The sequence below is a fragment of the Dromiciops gliroides genome, chromosome 1, assembly GCF_019393635.1.
Source record: "Dromiciops gliroides isolate mDroGli1 chromosome 1, mDroGli1.pri, whole genome shotgun sequence".
NCBI classification, from domain to species: domain Eukaryota; kingdom Metazoa; phylum Chordata; class Mammalia; order Microbiotheria; family Microbiotheriidae; genus Dromiciops; species Dromiciops gliroides.
Genome location: NC_057861.1, coordinates 392,243,825 through 392,265,342, shown reverse-complemented (window position 1 = coordinate 392,265,342; position 21,518 = coordinate 392,243,825). Strand labels below are relative to the sequence as shown.

General features: G+C 38.3%; 1 pseudogene; it reads left to right on the top strand.

The window, feature by feature from the left end:
- The first annotated feature begins 12,911 nt into the window (after positions 1-12,911).
- Positions 12,912-21,518, top strand: part of LOC122749656 — a 36,584-nt pseudogene continuing 27,977 nt past the window's right edge.

Genomic DNA, 21,518 nt, shown 5'->3' with positions numbered 1-21,518 from the left:
TATCACACAGGTAGCAAGGAGAAGAATCGGGGAAAGAACCCAAGTCTGCTGACTCCAGATTCCAAACTTTGCTATAGGATGTTGTCTCCTATAGAGGTGGAGAAAGTGCCTTCCACAAGGCAGATTTATACATACACGGGGTGGAGAATGACTTCATGCAATGTGATTTAAGGGGTGTGGGAAAGACCTCCCCTAGTCAAAAATGACTCACCCTCTAATACTTGAAATTTCTTTAGCAGCAGCATTTCTAGGCATTATTTGCTGCCCATGTCCTCTTTTAAAATGCAGTGCTCCAGTGGGTGAACATGCTGGTACTTGCCTGTAGTCCCTGCCCTTTTAAATAGCTCTTGCCTGTAGTCCCCACTACTGGGGAGGCTAAAGTTGGATTTCTTGAGTTGGAGAGTTCTGAACTTTAGTATGTCTAAAACTGATTGAGTGTTTGATTGAGTGTTCACACAAAGTCTGGCACCCTAAGAGAAGAGAAGGGGCCACTGGATGCCTATGGAGGGGTGATCCAGGCCAAATTGGAGAAACAGAGCTGATCAGTACCACATCTGTGATGATCAGTACTGGGATCAGGCCCAAGAGTAGCTGATGTATGCTTCCAGCCTGGGTGAGATAAAGAGACCAAGTCTTAAAAAAAATTAAAAATTATGCTCCTAAAATAACATTAAGCCTGATCACCTACTAATTAATACCTACTTGACCTTGGCCAGGTCACTTAACCTGGGTTTTGGGGTGGTTTTTTGGGGGGGAGGGGAATGGGAGGAATTCATCATCTACAAAATTAGGGGGGTTGGAGTAGATGGTCTCTGGGGTCCATGCTAGCTTTAAGTTTATGATCCTGTGACCTTATCGTGAATGAGTTTAGCAGTGACACAGACCCAGGCACCATGATCCTGGTTACCTGAAAGGAGAGAATACTAAAAGGATGGAAACCAAAATGGAAAGGAAGAAATAAATCCTGATGGAAAAACTTTGTCTAAATCACAATCTTGTCTGGGGGCTGTCATATCCATTCTTTGCCCATTTAGGAAGCCTCCTGTACAAACCTGGGCATCCTTCCCAACCTACTCACTGGAAGGACTATGAGGACAGTGGCTGGACTCCACTTGTCCTATAGAATCAGGGCAGAGGGCCAGAACATCAAGCAAAGTCCCAGCTTCATTTCCCCTGGGTCAGACAGTATTCATCTTCTTGTACTTCCTCAGAAAGGAGGGGAGAAAAATCATCAGCTTTTGTAGTATCATTTTTTATAAAATAGTCCATTCTCATCTCCTATCGCCATTTGTGTACTTTCTCCATCGAAGCAGAAACAAGTCCTATACTTATAGATGGTGTCCGGATCACAAAGCAGGGTGATTTATTCTACTTTGTAAAATATAATCTTTCCAGGAATTGCATCACAACCCAAACATACCATTGTCCCCTCCCCATCCCCATTAACTTGTTTTCCAAAACATTTTTTTTTCTGACATCTTCAGAACTTTGCAGAGTGGTAATGTGTTTCCACACACACACATTTTTTTTTTTGCATTTTACAAACTGGTCCCCAATCCTAACCCAAACCCATGTTCCCTCAGACACCTAAACAAAACTGAATCAAAAGGAAAGGCAAAACTCTCAAAATTCTTCTGGTCTCTATCCACAACCTAATTTCCTTAAGCCACCAAAATGTTGTGTTTAAAGTCTCAGGGCCCATGAGCATGTGTTTGTTTTCATGGCTGTTCCAAAGAATGCAAGTCTTCAAATAATTGCCGTAACTTAGATATAGTGTTTTTCTAAGAGACTAATGTTCTCAATTAATAGAAGTGACCACTTATGTCACTCTGATTCCACTGGGACATTTTGTAACAGATGTCAAACATGAAAAGAGACTTTTGAAAAGGTCTAGAATCTTTCTCCATTAAAAAAATTAATAGGGGTCTAAATCAAGGGCATGTGCCCATGTATCATGGGTGAGTCTATCCTGAACGATTTAAAGAGAAAGATGAAATAGGAAAAATATCTTTGTAGCTTAGCTCCTTTTACTCCTTGATTAAATCTTGATTAGAATCAGCTCTGTGGTTATAGAATGGGAAGCAGCTTTCTCCTTCCTTTCACTGCTGCTGGTAACATCGCTTGATTGTTTGAGACAGTTAAAGGTGCTTTGGTAGTAAAAGGACAGCAAGATTAATGGGCAGTCATTTCCATAGTAACAGCAAAGCATTCTGGGAAATGGAACCACCCGGGAGATAATGCTGCACATGACAGAAATTCTGCTCCCATGGCAACAGCAGAGTGTGTGGCGGGAATGCAGAGTCCTGAAAAATCTTACCAAAGGTCCATTTAGGGAAAACAATGCACAATCAGAGTTGTCAATCTTTTTTTTTTTAAACTCAAAGTTAAATAAATCAAATATTGCATTCTAAACTTATGCAAAAAAACCCCAACAACACTTTTTTGGAACACAGGAACCAGCTCCCAAAGACTTCTAAAGCATAAGCACAAATAAATAGTTTTAAAAGTATCCAATTGTGACAACTTGTTAAATTTGTAAAAAAAAAAAAAAAATCCAATTACTAAGATTTTTGTCCCAGAGTAGTTACAGAAAATTACACAATTAGAGCAATCTTTCCCAGCTGTACCATCACTAAAATAAATCCCAATGTAATTATACAAAAATAGTGTAAAATACTTTTCACAACTTAGATTAAAATTTTGCTTCCTTAAAAAAAATAAGTGCTGCACTTCTCTCTATAGACATCCACCACCTCACTGAAAGGAGAAAGAATGGGGATGGTAGGGAAACAATGGAAGTCATAGCGAATAGAGTAAGGACAACCAGAGATCAAAAGTACAAAGGGACAAAAGGTGGAAGTAATGCTAAACCAATGAAGAGAATAGGAAGATAGTCCAGTAATAATTACAGACCTGATAATCCGTTTAGAGTTCTTAGACCTGAAAGCCATAAAAGACCTTAAAGATGATATGTCAACACCTTTATTTGCCAGGACACTCAGGCTTGGAGATAAGTGACTTATCCAAACTCACCCAGATAACATATAGCAGAGTTTTATTTTTTATTTCTGCCTATTTTATGCAAAGGAGTATGTAGGTGCTGGGAACACAAAGGAAACACAATTCCTGCCCTCAAGGAGTGTATAATCCTGAGAGGGAGCTGAGATATAAACACAATAATTGAAGCTAGAAGATGTTACAGTGCATAAGTGAAATCAGGCATACTTGTTGGTTAGGGGGACAAGGATTTCAAAGTAAAGGGGAAAAAGTGGAAGAAAAATCACAATTCTTCCATTTTTATTTTTGACATAGGAATGTAGTACAAATAAACACAATGCATTCAGGGAGTCTGCACATCATTGGAAAATTCTTAATTTCTATCAACATATAAATTAAAACCTTTTGGGAATGGATTAAAGGTCAGTTTGCCAGGTTGACAGTGATACAATGAACTGGGTTTGGAAGGAGAATTTATCCAGATTATTCAGGGAAATAAGTAGGCTTTTGAACCTTCCATTTCAATTCTGTCATTGAAAAAAAATATCTTTAATGGCCCAGAGCGGCTATTTACACAGGCCTAGATTTACCAAGATCCTGAACTCTCAGATTCCTCTTTATAACCTGATTCTCTGCCTCTATCTATCTGTCTCTGTTTCAGGTCTCCTTTGTGTCTCTGTCAATGTCTCTGTCTCTTTTACTCTCTCTCCTTTACTGGCAAAATTCTAAAAAGAATAGCCCACACATTGTCACCACTTCCCTAACATTCCTCCTTCCTTGCAATTTAACTTCTATTCCTGTCAAAACAAATCTCTCCAAGACCACTAATGACTGCCTAATCAATAAATTCTCAGGTTTTCCCCATTTTCATAGCCCTTGACCTCTATATATCCCTTCCTCTTATTATCTTTTCATTCTTTTTTTTTCTAACACCATGGTTGTCCTCTTATTTCATTAACTACTAGTTCTTTGCCTCCTTTAAGGACCCTTCATCTTTCCCTTAAATGTGAATGTCTGCCAAGTTCCTGTCTTTGACCTCCTCTCATCTCTTTACATTATCTCCTTTGGTGATCTCATGTAGTCTCTTACCCCAACAATCATCTCTTTAAAAATGATTCCTATATATATATACCCCAAATCTCTCTTCAAAGCTCTAGGCTCATATTTCAACTGTCTGTTGGATATCTCTACCTGAAAGTCTCAGCAGCACTTCAAACTCTTTTAGAGTTTAAACAATCCAATAAAACAAACAAAAAAAGTAACAGATTGGATAAGAAAACAAAAACCCTACAATCTGTTGCTTACAAGAAATACATTTTTTTTAAAAAGACATGAAAAATAAAACACAGAATGGAAAAAATTACTATGCATCAAGTAAATCCAAAAAAAATCATTGCAATCATACTATCTGACAAGGCAAGAACAAACATTCAAAAAATAAATATGGATTAATAGGGAAATTAGATTATGCTGAAAAGAACCATATACAACAAATCAATATTAGTAATAAACCTAGATGCTCCAAATATCTTAGCATCCAAATTCATAAAGGAAATATTATCTAAGCTACAAGAAGTCATAGACAATAACACAGTAGACAGGAGACTTCAATATCCCTCTCTTTGTTTTGAACAAATCTAACAGAAAGATAAGGCAGCTGGATGGTACAATGGATATAGTGCCACACCTGGAGTCAGGAAGACTCATCTTCCTGTGTTCACATCTCAGACACTTACTAGCTGTGTGACCCCTGGGCAAATTATTTAACCCTGTTTGCCTCAGTATTGTCAACTGTAAAATAAGCTAGAGAAGAAAATGGCAAACCACTCTAGTGTTTTTGCCCCCCCCAAAAAAAAACAATTGGGGTCACAAGTCATGACTGAAATGACTCATCATCATCATCAACAACAACAACAGAAAGATAAACAAAAGGGGAAATATGTAATTAAACAAATTCCTGGAGAAACTGGAACTAAAAAAACTTATGGCATCTTCTAAATGGGACTGTAAAAGAACATCCATATTTCTCATTACCACATGAAATTTTTGCAAAAATTGATCACATCTAGGGCACAAAGATATCAAAAAAAATGTGAAAAGGAAGAAATAGTTTAAAGATCCTTTATAGACAATAACAATAAAAATAATAATTGGTTCAGGGACCTCGTACAAAAAATACAGACCCAAATGGAGACTCAACAATGAAATCCTGAATAATAATCGGGTTAAAGAATAAATCACTGAAACAATAACTATGTAAAAGAAAGTGATATGATTAAACCACATAGTGGATAGTATACATAAAAAGCATGTGTTGGAAAGTCATTTCCAGTAATACTTGGAACGAAAAGGGTATCACTCACTGGGAGAGATTTTCTGAATTTCACTTCCCAGAGGGATGTGCATGAACCTACAGCATTTTGATGTTATCATCAGGTACATGTCCTGATTATTGAAGTGTGTTCTATAAGGAAGGATATTTTTAAATCTGGACATGAGCCAGATAGGGGTATGTATGAAAGATCCAGGGGTGCAGTGGGACAAGAGAGAGGCTAGACAGGGAGCTTCATTTAGGGCAAAGAAACCACCCATCTTTTACAGAATGCCTTTCCCAATCCCTCTTAATTATAGTGCCTTCCTTCTGTTAATTATTTCCTATTTATTCTGTATATAAATTATTTGTATATGTCTGTTTGCATATTGTCTCTCCCATTATATTCTGAGATCTTTGAGGTCAAGGACTGTCTTTTTCATGCTTTGTATCCCTAGTACTTAGCACAGTGCAGACTGGAATAAACAGGTCCAGTAAAGCTGGATAAATAGATCTGAGAATCATCTGTACAGAAATGACCATTGAATCCATGGATGCTGATGAGATCATCAAAAGAAATGAGAGGGAGAGACAAAGACAGAGAGACAGAAAGAGAAGCAGCCTTAGGTCAGTCTTAGGGGCCACCCAGGGCTAGTAGCTGTGACCTGGATGAAGAGGGGCAATCAGACAGGTAAAAGAATCAGGAGACAGCACTGTCACAGAAACCTAGAGGAAAGAAAATATCCAGGAGAAGACCACTGTATCCCAGGCTTCAGAGAGGCCAAGAAGGCTGCAGATTGAGAAAAGGTACAGACAATGTTTTTATTACTTTATTCTCTTTCTTGTTATTTATATTGCTTTTAAAATACATATATAGCAACAAAAATGTTGTCATAAACATTTTTGCCATGACAATTATATAATTTTCTATATGATCTAGTAATTGGACAAATAATTAGATAGGTACTTGGACCATGAAGTGAATAATTGATCATACCAAAATAGCCATGGTGAACCTGAAAGTAGCTATCAATCAATTAACCAATAAGCATTTATTAAGGCTATAAATTTTTTTATTTATGTATAACTGAAGAAAAGTGAAATAAAAATTAAATGTAAAAACAATTAAATGGTAGGACTAGAGCAGTGGTTCTTAGTCTTGGGGGGTGTGTGTGTGTGTGTGTGTGTGTGTGTGTGTGTGTGTGTATGTGAAGGACCCCCTCTTCGAATAATGTTTTTAGATGTATAACATAAAATACATGAGATTATAAAGGAAAAGAATTATGCTAAAATTCAGTTATCAACATTTTTTTTAAAATACAAGATAATGAAACCCTATATCAAGAATCCTTGAACTCAGTGAGCCCAAAAGTCCATTTCAGAACTAAATACTATGAAAACTATGATCTTGGAGTTTGCTAAAATTCCCCAGTCCTAGAAGAGCTAGGGAGCTTCTAGGCCAGAAACTTATAGTTTCCTGGCTAATTGGTGCCTCCCTGTCTCAACAGGGTCCTTTCCCTTCCCATAAATTTCCTGAGCTACACTGATCATAGAGCTGTCATGATTCCTATTTGAGAGAGTGGTCATGATTCCCTCTCCTTCCTGCTAAGGCCAGATCACCACTGTGCCCAAGGCTCCCTGATGACATTACAGAAAACACTGATATTACCTTCTAAGGGCTTCCAAGTGCTTTCTATATATTATTTCATTCGATCTTCTTTTTATAGATGAGGAAATTCACCTATACAGGCTGAGAGAAGTTAAATTATTTGTCCAATGTCGCACACCTTTTAATCTGAGACAAAATTCAAACTCAGACCTCCTGATTCCAAGTTCAGATTCCATACCTCTACTGACCTTTATTGAGTCTCACTTTTGGAGTCTTGATCCTGGACCAGTGTGAGGGGGTAGAGGATGATACTCTGGTTTGGATGTCATAAAATCAAGGATTTTTATACCTCAGAGGTCTTCTCATCCAACCCCCTTGTTTTGTAAATAAGGAAACTGAAACCTAGAGAGATTAAGTGACTAGCTCAACAATCTAGGGCCTCTTACTCCAAATTCGGCATTTTCCACCATACCATGTGTCAGTGCTGGATGCAGTGTGAAGAATTCTTTGGGCTGCCCTACTACCATCCTCTTGTTGAACCTTCCACTTCCTCGCTTGGGTATCTCCAGTGAACTTCTCTTTTGGGTGTTTCTTTGTACATGTCAAATTTAAAAGGTGGGGGAGGGGAACAGGGGACATCTGTTACAGCAGAGTAGCTTGAAGTGAGTGGTAGAAATTGTGGTTGCTATAGTGACAAATTCTCCCCTTCAATGCCTCTCTCCCCCCAAAACAGAAGATTGCTGGTTCCTATTGCTAGCTAGTTATGGATCTGCTAAGGTTTCTGATATTCTCGGGTCTACAAATGTCATGATAGATGATAGATAGATAGATAGATAGATAGATAGATAGATAGATAGATAGATAGATAGATAGATAGATAGATAGATAGATAGATAGATAGATAGATAGACGGATAGATAGACGGATAGATAGACGGATAGATGGATGGATGGATGGATGGATGGATGGATGGATGGATGGATGGATGGATGGATGGATGGATGGATGGATGGATAGATGATAGATAGGTAATAGAGATAGGAAGATAGATAATAGAGACAGAGTGATAAAGAGATGGGTGATAAAGTAGAGACAGATCATAAAGACAGACAGATATAAACTCCTTGCAATGAAGAAGTGAACTCCGCTCCAGGCATATAGGAACAACACACAAAAATAAGTGTGCATTATTACTTTTTATTACTTACATAGAGCCAAGAGATACAGGGTACTTTAAAGCAATTAAGATACCAATAGAAATGACTTTAGCCCTTCTGGGATTTCTTGAAAATCAATTAGAGGAACACCATGATCTGGTCTTGTTTGTTAGTCCATTAGTTAATTAGCTCTGTCATAGGAATTTTTTTTGTTTTTATGTATATACATTATGAGCATACTAAGGTGATTTCTATATAAAAGTAGTTCCCCAAAGAAAGAAAGATGATCTGCTAGGCCATATCATTAAACCCTGAATGTTTGTTAGTACTGAAACCAAGAGTTCTGTATATTTCTTCTTTGAAAAAAAATCACTTCAGGGTAATTCTCCGTGGGTGCTCAATAAATATTAAACAAGCAATATTTGAATGAAAGGAGAGGAGGTCCAGGACTCTTATTACCCTTCTCCAAACTCACTCTCTTAAGTAAAGGATGCTTATTGGCTAAAAGTCATCATGACCATTAACTTGTCCCACTGTCAATCTCTTTCCTTATACAAATAATATGAGTTAATTCTCCTAATAAATGAAAACTGTTGTTATAAAAATGGAATGCAACCACGAAAAAAAAGTGATGTGGTGGAGTCCATAGTGGAGTAGAAATCAAGTGATGTGGATTCTAGTCCCAGTTTTGCCAATAATTAACTATGCAACAAGAAAGTAGAAACTTTCAGTTTTCTGGCTGGGTTCCAGAATCCAAGGAACACAGTGTCCAGTGGAGAGCAACTAGAAGGAGAAACTAGCATACATGTCACGTGGGAATTACTTAAAAGAAGTATTTAGCAACATGAAGAAGAAAAGATAACTGTCTGAAAATATTCAAAGGGCTGTCAGCTGGAGAAGAAATTAGAATTCTTTTGGTTGGCCTCAGAGGTCATATACAGGAGTAATGGTAAAAGTTTAGACTAGATATCAGGTAAAACTTTCTATTAGTTCCTTCCCAAAGTGGAAATGGGTTGCCTTGAGGGATAGTAAGTTCCCCCTTCTTAGAGGTCATTCATTGAGCAGAAGTCAGATGACCCCTTGTTGGGTGGTCATATAATTAATATTCATGGTCATATAATTAGAGGTTAAGTGAGACTTTACAAAATTCACTTTGCTTCCTTGGGTCTGTTTCCTTCTCTGCAATAATAATGATAGCTAACATTTATATAGCACTTACTAAGTGCCAGGCACTATGCTAATTGTTTTACAATTATTATCTTATTTGATCCTTACAACAATCCTGGGAGGTAAATGCTATTATTATCCTCATTTTACAGATGAGGAAACTGAGGCAAGCAGAGATTTAAGTAACTCACCCAGGGTCACATAGCTAGTAAGTAGCTGAGGCTAGATTTGAATTGTCTTCCTGACTCCAGGGCTGGTGTTCTACCCACTGTACCACCTAGCTGCCTCAGTAAGAGAAGAGAGCTGGACTAGATTGCTAAAGTCCTTTCCATCTCTAAGTAAATAGCCATGCCATTATAACCTGCAAAGAATCTGGCATTGGCTTCCTTGGTTGAAAAGAAGTATAGTGTCTAACAACAACAACAACAACAAATAGCTATATGAGCCATTTTTTCTATTTTTTGAATTTTTTGTTGTATTTGTATGCCATTAATAGACATAGGCAAGTTATAATTTCTTCAGTATTATCTTTTATAGATTATAGGCTCCTAGACAGGAGGAGCCAATGTTTGTATCATTTATATTGAGGAGAGACCAAGAGGCCCAGGGATGATTACTATGTGATGATGGTGGTATTTAATGACGAAGGCAATGATAATGAGATCTTATTCATGCAGAACATTTCTCTGAAATGTTTCAATGATGATCCCAGTTTATAATTTTAAAACTCCAGTTTAGAGTCAAGAGCACTGACCCATTCTGTCCCAGAACTGTGCTCTTCACCTCTGTCCCCTGCCCCCCACATCCCACATGGGACCAGAGAGTCAAATTCAGTCCCCACATTTGCAAAGGAGACAAACAATAAGCTTAATAAGCTTGCCTCTCTTACACCACAGAAGCCTGGTTCTGCCAAATGCAATGACAAACAGAGCTTTGTCTCCCCTTCTATCCTACTCCCATCAGTATGTATGTACTAGATGTGCTTACCAGACCTAAGTCTGTTTTCCTGTGAGAGAAAAAAAAATCATTGCTACAATGCTAACTGGAAAATGTGGCTAAGAGTCAAGAGAAATCTTCCAAAATTTCAACCTCAGAATACCAACTTATTTTCCCAGAAAAGTCTGTGCCTGTTTATGTCATACTAAATGAGGCCTGGGAATTATGTAAGCCTTGATTAGAGCTATTGCCATATCAGAGTCTGTTAGAAATTGGAAACAAGAAATATTTTAGCTCATCAAGTTCATCCCTCAGAGATATGGACTGAACAGTTCCCTTTAACCTTGAACAACAACAACAAAAATCTTGTCCTAAAAATCTTGAGTTCTTGAATTTTCTCTTTTTTTCATGAAATTGGTCTATAATTTAATAGGCCTCTCTGTCAACCAACAAAATATTCAGTCTAAACTTTCCTCCATATCTTCTCCAGGACACCTTAAAGCTTTCTATCTTTCTATCTTTCTATCTATCTATCTATCTATCTATCTATCTATCTATCTATCTATCTACCTATCTATCTACCTATCTATCTATCTATCTATCAATATAGATACAGATATGAGTTATATTTTTATTGTCATAGCATAGTACATAGAGTGCTGGTTATAGAATCAGGAAGATCTGTATTCAAATGCTACCTCAAACACTTACTAGCTATGTGACCAAAGGCAAGTCTCTTAACCTCTCTCCCCCAGTTTTCCCATCTATAAAATACGGATAATAATAGCAACCACCTTAAAGGGTTGTGAGGATCAAATGAGATAACATAAATTAGGTGCTTTTCCAACCTTTAGGTGCCACTTATATAGTAAATAATAGAGAGGGAGTGAGGAACAGTGGATAAAAGCCTCCTTTAAAGCTAAGATGACCTGATTTCATGAGCTACCTCTGACATATGCTGTGTGACTCTGAGTAAGTCATGTACCTCTCGGTCCTTTAAGCATCTAAAACAGAGAAGATGAGGAACTACATTAGTAAAAAGGAATTTCCTCACCTGGGAGTTCTCCATGTGAGTGAAGTCAAGGGTCCAATCCCTCTTATAATTATAATTATTAATTATTATTATTATTATTATTCTGAAGTAGAAGTGGTGGTAGTAGCAGCAGCAGCAGCTCCTATAATATATTCCATTGCCACCTTTCTTAAAAGTTCATTTTATCATTATGTACCACAGGGAAAATCTCTAGTTGTTTTCTGGAGAAATTCAACTGCAATCTCAGATTACCCATCCTCTCTTATATTCACTATCTCTTAATTATATTTTTTATGTGGATATATTTTCACTTTTGACCCCAGAATTCTCAAAGAATGAAGAAGGGAAGAAGGAAAAGAAGAGATGGGGAAAGAGGAAGGAAGATAGAGAAGCAGAAAGACAGAGTGAAATGGAGCAAGAATTTTAGTATATATGTGTGTGTGTGTGTGTGTGTGTGTGTGTATGCACACATACATATATACATGTATGTGTATATACTATATGTATGTATGTATATATATATATATATTTCTGGTTGTGGATTCTTACAAAACCTGAAAAACTGTTTCAATCTATCACATCCATCACACAAAGAATTTTGGGGCTGCCACTGCTAAAATAAATTTACCTTGACGTAGTAAGACAATGACATTCAAAACTCTAGTGTTTCCTTGAAATGTGTGTTGGGTCTTTTTTATTCATTACAGGGATTACATTCAAAGCTATATAGTCACTTTGCTAAAAATCCTGCCTTACTCCAGTGTATCCTAACCTTTTGAAGAGCTCAGCATGACCTTAAAGGCTTGGAATGATGTCTGTCTGCCATTTCAGATTTCTGTAGCACAGAATAATTTAGGTAGTAAATAAGCATGTGTTTGATAAGGGAGGACTAAAGAGATATGGGCATTTGTTAAAGCCTGATACCAAACAGGAACTTTTTAGAAGGAAAAAAAATAGCAGCTTCTCTTTCTTCTCTGCAGCAGGTAGTGACGTGCAAATATCCCTATTCTTCATTATGACTTGATTCTGGGTTTAATAGTCTTGATAATTGTGGGTGGTTTTAGGAACATTTTTTTTCTTCATTTAATTTTTCCAGCATCAAATTTAATGGCATGTAGTTGTAAATATTATTCATCTGTCTGTGTCATTTTTTGAGTTTTATTTTCTTCTTGTATATTAACTTGCTAATATTTCCTATTCCTTCCTTGTCATAAAATTCTTTGCCACAGAATATATTCTATCTTCCACAACACCTAAAACCCACTGTTTCTCATCTGTCTTTGGAAGATAATCAAAATGCTTTCAGAGAAAAAAAAAGAATTGCTAAACAATGCTCCCCAAAAAACTAAGTGATGGATTCCTTCTCAAAACTCAAGAGATGATTGATTGAAAACATTGGGTTCATGCCTGAAAGGCAATAAGAATTAAGTTATTGAACATAAATAATAGTTGATTCATCCTATCTCATCTTGCCTCCAATTCACTAATACTGAAGTCACAATGAGACATCCAACTAGGTGGCATAGTGTCAGGAAGACCAGAGTTCAAATCTAACCTTAAATACTTACTAGTTGTGTGACCCTGGGCAAGTCACCTAATCCTGTTTGCCTCAGTTTCCTCATCAGTAAAATGAGCTAGAGAAGCAAACTATTCTGGTATCTTTGCCAAGAAAACCCCACATAGGGTCATGAAGAGTCAGACATGACTGAAATGACAAATATAAATGTCGATGATGATGATGTCACCTCACAGCAAGCAAGAGTTTCCAGATTGCCCTTTTGCCCTAGGCTCTGCCCTACAACAGAGCCAGGGAGCATGGAACTGGCTGAGATTCACTCAGGGGTCATGGAGGACACATGTCCCAAAAGGTCTGGAACCAGGTGGCAAAAGGTCGGTGTGAAGATGACACAGTTTTGTGCATGTCAGAGGCACAGGCAAGTTATCAAAGACAGCATATCTATGTCCATATAATCAGAGATCTTGTGTTTAAGCCCTGACTCTGACACTCAATATATGACCCTTTAGGCTTTTCAAGTCATTTGAACTTCTTTCTTCCTCAATGTCTTCATCCATAGAATGGAGACAATAAAAGACCAAAGATTAGGCTGTCAAATTTAGAGCCCTAGAAGAGGTGTGTCCATATATGTCTATCCAACAATGAGTCAAAAGAGTCTACCCAGAAATACCACTTTGGGTCTTTTTCCCAAAGAGATCATAAAAAAAGGGAAAAGGACCCACATGTACAAAAATATTTATAGCTGTTCTTTTTGTGGTGGCAAGGAATTGGAAATTGAGGGGTTGCCCATCAATTGGGGAATGGCTGAACAAGTTGTGGTATATGTATGTAATGGAATTCTATTGAGCTGTAAGAAACGATGAGCAGGAGGAGTTCAGAGAAACCTGGAAGGACTTGCATGAACTGATGATGAGTGAGATGAGCAGAACCAGGAGAACATTATACACAGTATCATCAACATGTGTTGATCAACTGTGAAGGACTGAATTCTTCTCACCATTCCAATGGTGCAAGGAAGTTCCAAAGAACTCCTGATGGAAAGGGCTCTCCAAATCCAGAAAAAAAAGGAGGAACTGTGGAATATGGATGCTATTTGGACCATACTATTTCTTTTGGTTTTGGTGCTGTTGTTTTTCTTTTTTGAGGTTTTTCCTTTTTGCTCTGATTCTTCTCTTATAACATGACCAATGCAGAAATATATATATATATAAACCTATATCAGATTACCTGCTGTCTAGGGGAGTGGGGGAGGGAGGGAAGGGAGGGAGAAAAATTTGAAACTGGAAATCTTATATAAACAAATGTTGAAAACTATCTCTACATGTAACTGAAAAATAATAAAATACTTTTATTTTAAAAAAAATAATCTGAGGGAACAGGCAAAATCAATTCAAATCAGCAAAACTGGGTAAGGGACGAGAGAAAAACAATTCAACTCACATTTTCATAGTATTTTTAGGTTTACAAGGCACTTTCCTTGCAGCAAACCTGTGAGTTAGATGAGTAAAGTATTATCCAATTATACAGATAAAGAAGCCAAAGAATAGGGTAGTGAAACATGTTGCAAAAACATGTTTTTCAGGCATGTCCGATTCTTTGTGATCCCATTTGGGGTTTTCTTGGCAGAGATACCATAGTAGTTTGCCATTTCCTTCTCCACCTTATTTTATAGATGAGGAAACTGAAGCAAACAGGACCTGCCTAGGGTCACATGGTTAATACATGACTGAGATTGGATTTGAACTCAGGTCTTCCTGCCTCTAGGTCCAGCATTCCATGTACTGCGCCATGTATCGGCCCATTGCAAAAATTAGAGTCAAATAGTTAGTGTCAGAGCCTGTCAGTGAGCTCAAACACACAAGTCTTCCAATTGTTTATAAGACCTTTACAATTGATTATAAGACCTACAAGCTCCTTCTGCTGTAACCCAATGCTTGGGAAAGAGCCGAAACTAGAACAAATACATAGAGCACTATTTGTCAGACTCAAAGAGGGAACACCTGTGGTCTTTTTCACCAGAGTATGTGGGGCTACCTGCCATTCTGGAGAGCAATAGGAAATTATGCAAAGACAGTGACTGCAGTGCCAAAGCGACTACAAATGTCCTTTGACCTAGTCAGTCAATAAATATTTATTAAGCACCATATGCCAAGCACTGAGGATACAAAGAAAGGTAGAAGATGGCCCTTGCTTTCCAGGAGCTCACAGTCTACTGGGGACACAAAAATTGAACAACTATGTACAAATACACAATATGCAAGACAAATCAGAAATAAGCAACTAAGAAAGTGCATAAAGCTTAAGGTATAAAGGAGCCTGCCAGGCAGTTTTAGCAACATCAAAGGCTTGAGTTCTTCCTGCTCTTATATGCTGACCACAGGTAGCCTCAGAATAGGAAAGAGAATGATATACTAAGGCTATTAGTGGATACTTTGTGTTCCCACAGCTCAATCACACTGCCCTCCTGATAATGGTAGTTTTATGTTTTAGGTGATCACCTGTGTATGTCTGTTTTTCTATTTCAACTGATCTAATTGGCTGATTCAGTATAAAAGGTCAAACGTGTGTGTGTGTGTGTGTGTGTGTGTGTGTGTGTGTGTGTGTGTGTGTGTGTGTGTACACAGCTTTAGGAATTCAGGTAGTAGACTTTAGAATAAGATGTTGTTGGGTAGTTGGGTACAGGCCTGAGCTTGGCTTGGGGTGGCTTGAACTACCCACAAAGAAAAGAATACTGGATGATTATATGATCCCCACGCCCACACTTCCTATCAGATTTACTGGGGCAAATTGATTGGGTTCATATTGGGAAAGTAGCATGGCATATGGAAAGAACACAAGATAGGAAGTCAGGAGCCTCATGTGGGAGTCCTTGCTCTCCCACTAAATAAGTCTGGACAAATCATTTCCCCTCTCCATGTCTGTTTACTCAGATCTAATAATGAGGGAGTCACTTAGGTGCCCCTCCCTGCTCTGAGAGTCTGTGATTCCAAGCTCAGATGTGTGAGTTGTCTGTATATTTTCTGTAATGGAGAGAGCACTGGATTAGGAATTAGGATTTTGTCATTTGGTTGTTTCAGTAGAGTCTGACTCTGTGACCCCACTTGGGGTTTTCTTAGCAGAGAGACTGGAGTACTTTGCCATTTCCTTCTCCAGCTCATTTTACAGATGAGGAAACTGAGGCAAAGAGGGTACCTGAATGGTTATCCCAGTTTTGTTCACCAGAACTCCACTCCTTCAAGGAAAACCAGCTCTGAAGGACTGGTTGCCCTTGTGTTTATATCCTGGAAACAGATAGATCAATATTTGGACAGAGCTTTTGCTAAGCAGCTTCTGTCTCCCGGTCTCCACCTGGTCTTTCTCATTGTGGTAACCCCTAGTCTAAACAGGATATGAATGTTTTCAGGTTCTAGATAAGATGAGGAAGAAGCAGAGCAGCCATATCATCCTGACTGGGCAAAAGTGCCCTGTACCCATGGAAAAGTCATAGGGTCATCAATTTAGAATTGGAAAGGACTTTACAGACCCTCATGTCCAGCCCCATCATTTCACAATTGAGGAAACTGAGGCTGAGAGGTGATGTCACACAGCTCATAAGTGTCTGAGGCAGGATTCAAACTGAAGTCTTCCTGACTCCAAACCCAGAGCTTCATCTCTCCAAAGACCACATAGGCTACCTTAAAAAGTACAATGGAAAGAATGCTGGCTCTCAATTCAGAGGATATGGGTTCAAAGACAGCTGTTATTCAGTCATTTTTCAGTCGTATCCAACTCTTCATGACCCCTTTTGGGGTTTTCTTAGCAAAGATATTGGAGTGCTTTGCCATTTCCTTCTCCAGCCCACTTTACAGATGAGGGAACTGAGGCCAACAGGGTTAAGTGATTTGCCCAGGCTCACACAGCTAGTAAGTGTCTGAGGCTGGATTGCAACTCATGAAGAGAAGTTTTCCTAACTCCAGGTCCAGCGCTCCGTCCACTGGGCCAGCTAGCTACTTTATTACCTATTGGCAAGTTACAAGCACCCTGAACCTTAGTTTCTTCATCTAAAAAAAAAAAGAGGGGTTGTCCCTTCCAGCAGTTCTAGCCTTATGATCCCAAGATTTAAGGCTGTAAGCAGCCTCAGTGAAAAATGGGGTAATAATAGCACCTACCACTCAGGATTATTATGAGGATCAAATGAGATAATATTTGTCAAGCACTCAGCACCATGCCTGGCACATAGTGGGTAGTATATAAATGTTAGCAGTTATTATTCTTGACTTGACTGTGGTCCCACAGCTACTAAGTGCCCAAGACAGGATTCAAAGCCAGTTCTTCAAACTCCAGATCTGGTGCCATTTTGTCACGATAACACACTGTCTTTCATTCTTCTCCTGTTTTAGAATTGGAAGTCTGGGTTCCTTCTTTAAATCATATGCTCCTCGAGGCCAGGGACTTTCTTCTCAAGTCATTGTGGAGTCCGGCTAGTGCTGTATAGGAAGAGCTCAATAATAATGAGTCAATAGAGAGTGTTTGGTGGTTTTTCCATCCATTCGAACAGTCCTTAATGCGGGAGTGATTTGTCTTCTTATAATTAAGACATTTTTTACAGAAAATAAGATTCTACTCAACATGGTTGGTTAAGAAGTTCTAGCACTGCTTTTTCTGCATTTTATTTGGGGGAGTTCAATTTCAGAGTGCTTGTTATTCACTGCAATAACTAACGACATAGAACGCTCTTCTTTTGAACGCTTTTTACTTTCCTTTATTGTCTTTTCTCCTTGGTGACTTGGGCCTCCACACTTCTTGAATTCCTTCAAATTTGGCTTTGCTGGAAAAGGGAATGTCAAGTGAATCAGATGTGTCACTTTCAAATTGGACAATTTTGTGAGCAGATTACTGATGCAGAGTAGAATATATCAAATATACAGGATGACACTTTTGTCCAAGGCTACTGGCTTCCCAAGCTGATGAATGCAGCAACTAAAGTTGACACTGAAATGAGTTTGATCGTTCTAAAGGCAAGATAAAGATTGAAACAGGAGCAGTGGCTTGCAAGACATTGGGGAAATAAAGAAGTTTGCGAAATTTTCTGCTATACCAAGTTTTTGGTCATTGTTGTTATTATTAACCATTATAGAAAATGTGACTTCCTATATTTAAAAATAATAATGGCTAGCATTTATATAGTACTTTTATGATTTGCAAAGCCCCTTCCATATGTAATCTCATTTGATGCTCATAACAACCCTGGAATGTAAGAACTATTATTATTCAGATGAGGAAACTGAGGCAAGCAGAAGTTAAGTGACTTGCACAGCTAATAAGTATCTAATTCTGGATTCAAATTCAGATCTTCCTCATTCCAAGTCCAGTATTCTATCCACAAGGCCACCTAGCTGTCTGTTGATTTTTGCGAAGCTTGTCTTCTATTTCCAGGAGAGAGAGAGAGAGAGAGAGAGAGAGAGAGAGAGAGAGAGAGAGAGAGAGAGAGAGAGAGAGAGAGATTTGTACATCTTTACCTACATGTTGTTTCCCCTGCTAAAATATAAGCTTCTTGAGAGCTGGGACTTTAATTCTTTTTTTTTGTCTTTGTGTCCCTAGGACCCAGCATAGAGCCTTATGTATAATAGATGATTAATAAATGTTTGTTGATTCATTAAATGAATGAATGAGTGAGTGAATGTATGAATGAATGAATGAATGAATGAATGAAATAGGTCAAATCATTGGACCAACTCTCTTAAATTGCATGGGGAGCTTCTTTTGGCAGCACAAACCTGAATTGGACTGTGGATGAAATGAATCAACACCCTATTTAGTTTTTGTTTTTGTTGTTGAGTTATGTACCATTAAGGAGCTCTTTCTCTGTTTCTTTAAGGAGTTTGTAAAGGAAACTGCCAGGCAGATGGTAAATAAATAACTTAAAAAACACACACATCAGGAGAAGTAGGAGATCTTCCTTTCATCTCCTGGAAGGGAGAAGAGAAGCAAACCTTTTTTGTGCTCCAGAGAAGTTCAATGTAGGGTTTTACTTTCCAAAGAAATGGTAATGGTAGGTGGAAAACAAGAGAGAAAACTAGGGGGAAAAAATGCTAAGGAAAGAACCAACCAGGAGCTGAAAAGTCTTCCACAAATTTTGAAAAAAGACCAAAAAAATCTGATAAGTTGGAGAGGCCTAACATTCTGCAGTACTGAGAACTAAACTGTATTTGAGATGAGTCATTTTAGTAATAGTTGTATTAGTCCCAAACAGAGAGAAATTATTATTTCTCTCTTGCATTAATAAGGTTTTTTAATTCTTTGAAAACAATTTAAAAACATTTAATACTAGAGAAAGCCAGGATTTTTTCTCTTCCTATTTCCTCATCTCTAACATTCTTCTCAATTTTGTAGGGCCAAATTTAATATATGGAGCATTAATTGGGTGACTCACTGAAATATTGGGGTCCCAGAAATAATGAGGGACCTGTAGGTTCAAAGCTCCCTACCCTCTGAACTCCCCTTTTAGATATTTCTCCCAGGCCAATAAGAAAGGAGCCTTACAGCTTCTTTCCCACAAAAGGATCAGATTTTATTACTTGGGAATTAATTAAACAACAAAGGTGAAACTAATAAAAATCAAAGATAAGGAAATAGGGAAAAAGAAATACAGATAAATTCTCCTAACTCTAACCTAAGTCTAAACAATCCCCAGCTCATTTCCAATTAAGCTAATTCAAAGAAATGCAGGGCTTTTGTGTTCACTAACCACACCTGGGACATCTGCTAGTTTCTCTCGCATCAGGAAAACCGAGGAGAGAGAGCGGGAGAGAGGGAGCCTTCCAGAATCGACTCAGCCTCCCCTCAGTGAGCATTCGATCTTTCTCCCCGAAAAGGGGAGTTCCTTCAAAAACTGCCTATGGAAAGGTTTATTACTTCTGACCTCAGTAGCATACGTAACTTCAGGGTGGGCCAGGTGTGGCCCCTCCTAAATGAGTCAGCTAAACTCTAATAATTTTTACCACACTCTTGTTCAGACCCCACCCAAAACAGAAAACTAATTTAAGTGAATTGGTGGATTCCCACCCATCTTGTTTTAGTCAGATGGGTCTGGGTGAAAGTGGATTCCCCTTTTGTCTAGATCACTCTAGATAAGGTGATATGGGTACAGATAAGTCTCTGACCAAGACTAAGTGATCAGAGTTATGTCCCCCAGATCCTCATTAGAATAAGCCCACCTCCAATTATAATATTCATTCTCTAATTACTTGTTAACCAGAGTTTCTTTTCACCCTCAGGAACACCCACTCTTCTAAGGGCATGTAAGTACCGAGTGGGTTCCATGAGGTGTCTTTGGCATTCCATAGTGCCACTGAACCTTTTATTAAAATAATTAATAAAATTATTAATTACCCAGAAACCATTTCTCTCAAACTTTTTTTTCAGGGCAATGAGGGTCAAGTGACTTTCCCAGGATCACACAGCTAGCAAAGGTCAAGTGTCTGAGGCCAGATTTGAACTCAGATCCTCCTGAATCCAGGGCCAGTGCTTTATCCACTGCGCCACCTAGTTGCTCCTTCAAACTTTTTATACATCACAAAACACAGTCATAACAAGGATAGGATGACTGGGGATTTTCCTCAAAGCATCAACACTCAGGGAGGAACAGTAGCAGTAGTACTCAACAAATTCAGTTCAACAAGTATTTTTGAGCAACCACGATTCTGGGCACTGAGTATACAAAAACAAATTAGGAAACAGCCCCTACTATCAAGTAGCTTATGTTCTACTGAAAGATGTATCCTATACATGGATAAATAAATACAAAATCTATGCAATGGAATTTCAAGGAGTGCTCATCACTAGAGAAATCAGGAAAGGCTTCATGATCTCTGATGCTTTAAAGGGAGCCAGGGATTGTGTGTGGTAGAGATGAGGAGAGAGACCATCACAGACATGAGGGATTACTTGTGCAAAGCGGGGAGATGGAGTGTCATATTCATGGAACAGCTATCAGGCCAATTTGATTAAAATGAAGAGTATATAAGAAGAAGTTAAAAAAAAAAGGTAGGTGGGAGCCCATTTGTGAAAGGCTTTAAAGGTTGAGTATTTTTTAATAGAGAGCAATTGAAGATTTTTGAGTAGGAAGAGACATGGTCAGAAGGAAAGGACTATTTCATTTACTCTTTGTATCCCCTGGCACTTAGTAGCACTTAATAAGTGCTTATTGTTCAGATGACTGATTGGTTGACTGATTTGTATTTTAGTAATATCATTTTTGTAACTGTGTGAATGATAGGTTGACAAGGAGAGAAACTTTAGCCAAGCCGACCAATTGGGAAGCTATTCCAACAGTCCAGCTGAGAAATAACGAGGACCTCAACTAGAGTAAAGATCAAGTGGAGAAAATGGGGCAAATATGAGAGATGTGAGGATCAGCAAAATCATTCATTGGTCACTAACTGAATATACAGAAGGTCAAAGAAAGAGGTAACAGTCAAGAACGACTCCAAAGTTATAAAGCTGTGTGACTGGAAAGATGGGTGTTCCCTCAATAGAAATGGGGAAGTTTGAAAGAGGGATGGGCTTGAGGAAAATAGGGATAGAGACTGGACCTATGATTTCACTGATATAGGAAACTCCCAAATGAGTTAGCACAACTCACATAGGTTGGCACCTCCTCTGTAAACTACAGTCTTGGAGAATTGACTGGAATACTGAAAGATTGAGTGACTTGCCCATATTTGTCAGCATGTGTCAGAGACATGACATGAACTGAGCTCTTCCTTGCTTTGAAACCAGCCTCTAATACTACACAACACTGCCTCTTGTGA